We start from the raw sequence: 6699 nt of genomic DNA on the forward strand, positions 1-6699 counted from the left end.
CTTTAATCCATATCTGTATGTTGCAGCCCTTATAATCCCTTGAAGCTTAACTACTACCCTGACCAAAAAATTGACCCAGATTTTCCTAGGCAAAGCTAAAATTCCTGAATCCATGATGTCTTCCATAGTACTTCATCTGTACACTTTTCTGTTGAGCACATTGTGCCTTGAATTGAAATCTAGTATTTATATCTGCCTTCTCACTAGTATATAAATTACTTGTTTGCATAAGCTATATTTTATCTATATATACCTTAAAACATTTATTAGAGGGTCTGTGAATGTAATGGTTTCCAAACAAGTGTTTGCTACTTTGAATTAAAAAAATACTTTAAGGTTATTAATATCAAAGCAGAGTTGTTGGTGAAAAGAATATTATATATTTTGCTACTTTAATAATATGTTAAGGTCTTTCAAAAAATGATGTTGAACAATACAATACCAAATAAGAAGAGCCAATTTTGAAGAGCCAATTTTCATTTATAAAACCTCTTGTCATAAATCTTGTCTTGAATCTGCTTAAATTTGAATATTTCAAGGACTCTATATTTTGGTTATTATTACTGGTAACCATGGACATGATATTGCATATTTGCAGCATGATCCTTTTTCTTTTCATTGATTAGGTAAGATGACTCAGTATTCTGCTGTCCAAGTTGGAAAACACAGTGACATGACTCCTTTAAATGTGGATTTTGTGCAATACAGAAGAAAGAATGACCTAATGTGTATGTCTCTGCATTTTGAGAAAAATGTATTTCTTTGTTCACTTACATTTTTGCTCATTCAAAAGGTAGCAATATTAGTGATGGACAAAAACAAACTTCCATTATTCTGTCCATTACCATCACATAAACTATAAACATTTTTATATCTCATTTATTCTTCTGTACAACCACCTTATAGAAATATGGGCATCCTTCTGTGTGCATCCATCCATGCTTCTAGGTCATGAAATCCGTCAAGGTCCTCAGGTGATTTCTTCTGCATTTTTTCATCTATGTTCCCCTCTTCCTTTCACTTCTCAGCTTGCTAGGTTATGCTAGGCAATTTTTTAAATTATTTTTTATTTTGAGATTATACTATTATAACATCATTTCTCTTTTTACTCCTTCCAGATCCTATCATATGCTATTCCTTGCTCTCTTTCAAATTCATGGCCTTTTTTCATATATGTGTGTGTGTGTGTGTGTGTGTGTGTGTGTGTGTGTGTGTGAAATACGCATGTATGTGTTTATGCATTTCTAAATATAACCTGATCTATGTGATGATATTTTATTTGTACTCTAACAAATAAAGCTTACCTGGGGATCAGAGGACAAAGCCAGCCACTGTATTAAACACAGAGATCAGTCAGTGGTAGCACATGCCTTTAATCCTAGCATTCAGGAGGCAGATATTCATCTGGATCTCTGTGAGTTCAAGGCCATACATGGAACAAAGCCAGGCATGGTGGCACACTCCTTTAATCCCATCACCAGTTAACCATAGAGGTATGGTGGTCTATACAGACAGACAGGAAGTGATAGATCTGGGTGGAAAGAGGAAGTGATGTAGCTGGGCAGAGAGAGGAAGTAAGATGGCAGGGCACAGAAAGGTATATAGGAGTGGTATACAGGAAGTAACTCTCTTGGGCCGAGGATTTCCTAGCAGTAAGAATTTATGGCTGGCTTGTTCTATTCCTCTGATCTTTCAGCTTTCACCCCAATATCTGGCTCTGGGTTTTTTATTCATAAGACCATTTAGCAACTCAAGTTACAGATCTATTTGTATGTTACATGTGCTACTTGTGCATTGTTTTCATGGCTGACTATTTGGTATTGAACAACCAATTGTGCTCTTCCCTGGGAAGACTATTTCTCCTGCTCTCAGCACTCTTTAGTTGCCTCTAGTTCATGGTGTAGGGTTGAGGCCTTGTGTTTGCTCCCTGCTCACTTTGGTATGTCTATTATTGTCATTATCCAGCTCATGGTTGGGCAGTCATGTTGGTGAGACTGATGGGTATAGTTTCAAGCATTGCTCAGAAAGAAAAAGTTTCTAACAACTTGCTCTTAGAATCTTTCTGCTTCCTCTTCCTCAGTGTTCCATGAACCTTTTCTGTGAGAGTCGTTTTGTAGATGTGTTCACTGGGATTGTGCTCCATAACTCCACACTCTTATTGACTGTAGTTTTCTGTGTCAGTAAAAATATTTGAATGTAGTTCAGAGTTGTGCTGGCTTGGTCACAGTTGTAGCTTCTCCCCCAAGATCCATGACTTTACTAGCCCTGGGTAGTTGGCTAGGTTTCTAGTATGAAGCATGATTTCTCTTTTGTTGAGTGGGTCTCAAAGCCTATTTTAGAGTTGCCATTGCCACAAAGTATGTGTGGTATTCTTTGTGCCACTAGGCACATTTTTAAGGCAATTTCCAAGATACTCTCCTCTGGTTTATATGCCCTCTATAATAATATTCCCCCTTGTTGTGTAAAAGACTAGCAAACATGAAGGAAGAGTCAAAATTTCTGTATCAGTGATATATGTAAAAGGCTAGTAGGTAGGGGAAAGATTATCCAATTACTTTTATAGACATTATATGCTTTTGTGAACTAATGTGTGGTTAGACAGTGCAGCTAGGACTTTGTGGGGGTGGGCATCTCCAGGAGTTGATGAAAATCTTTTGGTAATAGATAGCAAGAAAGCATGAAATGTAGCCCTACATCTACTAGGAATTGACTTTGTCAACAATCAATGTCCTTTCATTTTAAGGACAGTGTAGATGGTATTTTCATTTATGCCAGCTACGACTTGCAAGAGAAGAACATGGCACCAGGGCTTTTGATCTTTGAACACATTGAAATGGCAAATGTTTGTGATTTAAGCTACCAATTTATAATGATCTGTTACACACTAGAAAAAACCTTGGACAATACTGCAAGGAATTACCATTTGCCAGCTACATCACCTCATGTTAACCTCACAGTCATCTTCTAGAACAGGTCCTACTAACTTCATCCTATGAAGTAAGTAGATAAATAGGCATTTCTTATTTTATGAATAAGGAAGCCAAGACCGGGAGATGCTGAGTAATGAGAAAGTGACCCCATAGCTAGGAACTGGCTAAGTTAGACAAAACATACTTTCTATAATCTTACCTCCATTGTCATTTCTACTATTACACAGTCATATAAAACTGTAATAAGTCAGCAACAAAAGCAGTACTAGACACACCAATCCATCACAGCTAAAAGGAAGAGTGAGAAACCAGTTCAAGAAAGATAATTGGGAAACCTGTATCACCAAAGGTGAAGTTTAAAATGAGACTTGAGATAAGTTAGAATCTCATCCCAAGGGAAAAGAGAGAATGAGCTGGATGGCCCAAACAGCCACAATTAATATTCATTGATAAAATGAGAACACAAACAGGAACACACTTGCAGAATTATATGCTAATCAATTTGTCAATGATGGAAACATATTGATAGTGCACTGTGGAGATAAACGGAAAATATGAGCCTTCAACTTGGTGTACACACAGCTGAAAGAGGATTTCTAAGAACTATGGTCCAAAGAAGAAGCCACATGCCAAGACTGGGCATGTATGCAGAGGATGAGGGTCAAAGCAATTTAAAGGCATTTCTCTCTACCCACATTCCAAACTATGAGGCAATGATCAACCTGTGAGTAGCTGCAAAACATGCATGCTCTGACAGCCCTGTGTTGATATCACTCAGAAGCCCCTTGAAACCACCTCTGCTGGTAGTGCAAGCAGGAGCTGTGAACTCTTGAGGAGGGCAGAAGTGCTGACAGCCCTGCCTCTGATAGTCAGACTTCAATAAGACCTTTCAATACCCAGAAAAGCAAGGGGGTGGGGTATAAAATAGATGACTCAACCATGACATACTTTAAACATCAGAATACCCCAAACAAAAGAAACACCATGCTAAAAGGCAGAACACTGGGCCACCTGTAAAGGACGAAGAACCAGATAGGCTTTACCCAGAATTTATCAACAGTATTAAATGCCAGAAGATAGGTAAGCAATCAGTCAAGAACTGACAGTTGTTTTGAACTTTTCTTTTTATACCACTCAAACTATATACATATATATATATATATGTAATTGTGAATATGGCTGACATGCTACTTATAGCGTGCTAGGTTTTCTTATAAACGCTAACAACCTACACTCATTGAGGTTCTGAAAGTCTTAGCTTTTTCTTCTGAGAGATTTCTGCCATGGTGCCTTCTGCGATGAGTGTAGGCCTAGGTCACTCATAGGACCCTCAGCTTTCAAATGCTCCAAACTCATTTATTCCACATGAAAATTTGGGGAACTCAATGTTATTTAGACAAGGAGTCTCAAACTGAGGTACATGTGTTTGCTTGCTGTCAATAGATAGATTGATTAGATAGATAGATAGATAGATAGATAGATAGATAGATAGATACACGCACACACATCTATTGTGTTTATTTTATACATCTCTGGGTTATTTAGCAGCATCTCTGGACTTTATTCCCTAAATGCCCATAGCATTCTCCATGTTATAGCAAGCAAAACTATCTTCATGTTTCCAAATCTCCTCTAGGAAACAAAACCCCTTAGTTGAAAAATCACCATTTCCACAGCTAATAACCTTTCCTACAGTGTTCATGAAGTGTTTGCCAAAAATAAAATTACTTTAAAGAAAATGCAACTTTTTGGTATTCTCATTTTCAGTCATTTCTAGATCCCTTTTTACCATACCTAGCCTTTATTCCTGCACATAATCTTCCTGTATGATACCCCGGTTGTTTTTTTTTTTTTTTTTTTTTTTTTTTTTTTTTTTGCATTTGGGGAAATTGTAGGGGTCAGCACATCTGGAGTGCAATGGATAAGCCTCACCCTGGGAAAATCACCTTCATAACAATGGTATCTCCCTGCCAGGTAAGTATGAGACCCTGATTTTCTTGTATCTTATATAAATACATATTGTGTATGTATATATGCATATATACATATGAGTATGAAAGTATATAAAACTGAGTGGGGAAGTAACATTTGAATGCTAACAAGCCATAGCCAAGCAAAAAAAAAAAATCCTCCATTCTTGCATTCTTCCATGCAGGCTGTATTCTAGAAAACAGCTGGGCTTTCTATATCTTCAAAGTATTCAATTCTTGGATTCCATTTTTTTCTATTTCTGTTTTCAAATTAGCCAGTTCTTAGCCTAAATTCATCTATCCCATAGTTATTGTACTGCAGGCTATAGTAGCCAAAACACTCTGGTTCTCCACAGTCATGTTCTGCAAGGTTTAGGCTGAGGCACCATTTGGCCACTTCAGAATGATCCCAAGTAACAACTGCCACAGCTCCTGCCAGGGCCTGAGGGGTCTGCAGAGGCATCGGGCCTTAGGTATGATTTCTTACAACCATCCACTGAACCACTCTATCATAAATTCTCAATTTTGAATTTCTGTAAGTGTTCACTTTAATGTATCAATTTCTATAATGTTAGGAGAAGGGAACATGGTCCCCAAATCCCAGTGACTCAAACACAGTATATTTTCTGCTGGATAAGTGTATATGCTTATTTTATAGTATATGTGCATATACACACATACATATGCACAATATATAGATATTTACATGTATGTATACTTGCATATATACATAAATATCATGTGGTTTGTGTGTGTGTGTGTGTGTGTGTGTATGTGAGAGAGAGAGAGAGAGAGAGAGAGAGAGAGAGAGAGAGAGAGAGAGATTTGCTACAGTCTGGCATTGAGACTTCCAGGATTCCTCCATCTTGAGCCGCTGCTCTCTTTAGTCTTCAGGGTCTTCAGTTAGTTGTTAGGCAATAGAAAGAGAGAGTGAAGATTATACATAGGAGATGTTCAAGCAGCCAGCTGAGAAGTGAGTACTGTGGTGATATTTTATTTGTGCTGAAATGTGATATTTTGTTTGCATATTAATACATAAAGTTTGCCTGGAGATCAGAGGTCACATAGTGAGCCATAAACAAAAGTCAGGCAGTGGTAGCACGCACCCTTAATCTGATCACATGGCAGGCAGAGCCTCTGTGTGGTCAAGGACACAACCAAGCTTGTTGACATGAGCCTTTAATCCCAGTACCAACCAGTAGAGACATGGAGGTCTGTACAGACAGGCAATGATGAGGAAGTGATGTGGCTGAGCTTAGAGCCAATGAGAAGGCAGAACAGGAAGGCAATAAAGGCACAGGTTAGAGAGGAAGGTCTCTCTCTCTTGGGAAGCTACGGCAAGGTGGTAAGCTAAGGTTAGTTGGTGGGTTGATGTTTATTGCTTTAATCTCTAATGCTTATACCTCTGTATTTGGCTCTGTTTCTTATTTAATAAGACTGTTTAGAAATTCGTCTACAAAGCACACATCTTCTGTCACTTTCATTAGTCACACCTTTGTCAGCATGCTCCTCTAACTTCAAGAAGCTTGCAGATATATTTATTGTGTGCCAAAGAGGAGGAGAACATGGATATTTGTTAACACCGACAGTTTTTGATGTTAAGTCCAAAACGAAATAGATTTAGAGGCCTTCCCAAGAAATTAATTTTAAGCAAGTAGAATGTTTACCAACTCAAAGCCAACAAACAAACAAAAACAGGGATCTGAGGATTTTAATAATAGATCTGAAACATGAATTTCTTTCTTCAATAAGATGAAATAGTATAACAGTATCAGCGAAACAAAATGATATAGAAAAAA

The 6699-nt window shown here is 37.7% G+C and overlaps 1 pseudogene; it reads right to left on the reverse strand.

Moving 5' to 3' along the window:
• Positions 1–4736: 4736 nt before the first annotated feature.
• LOC118591694 lies at positions 4737–4912 on the reverse strand (annotated as a pseudogene).
• Positions 4913–6699: the final 1787 nt, after the last annotated feature.

This window comes from Onychomys torridus, chromosome 9 (genome assembly GCF_903995425.1).
Source record: "Onychomys torridus chromosome 9, mOncTor1.1, whole genome shotgun sequence".
Taxonomy (NCBI): Eukaryota; Metazoa; Chordata; class Mammalia; order Rodentia; family Cricetidae; genus Onychomys; species Onychomys torridus.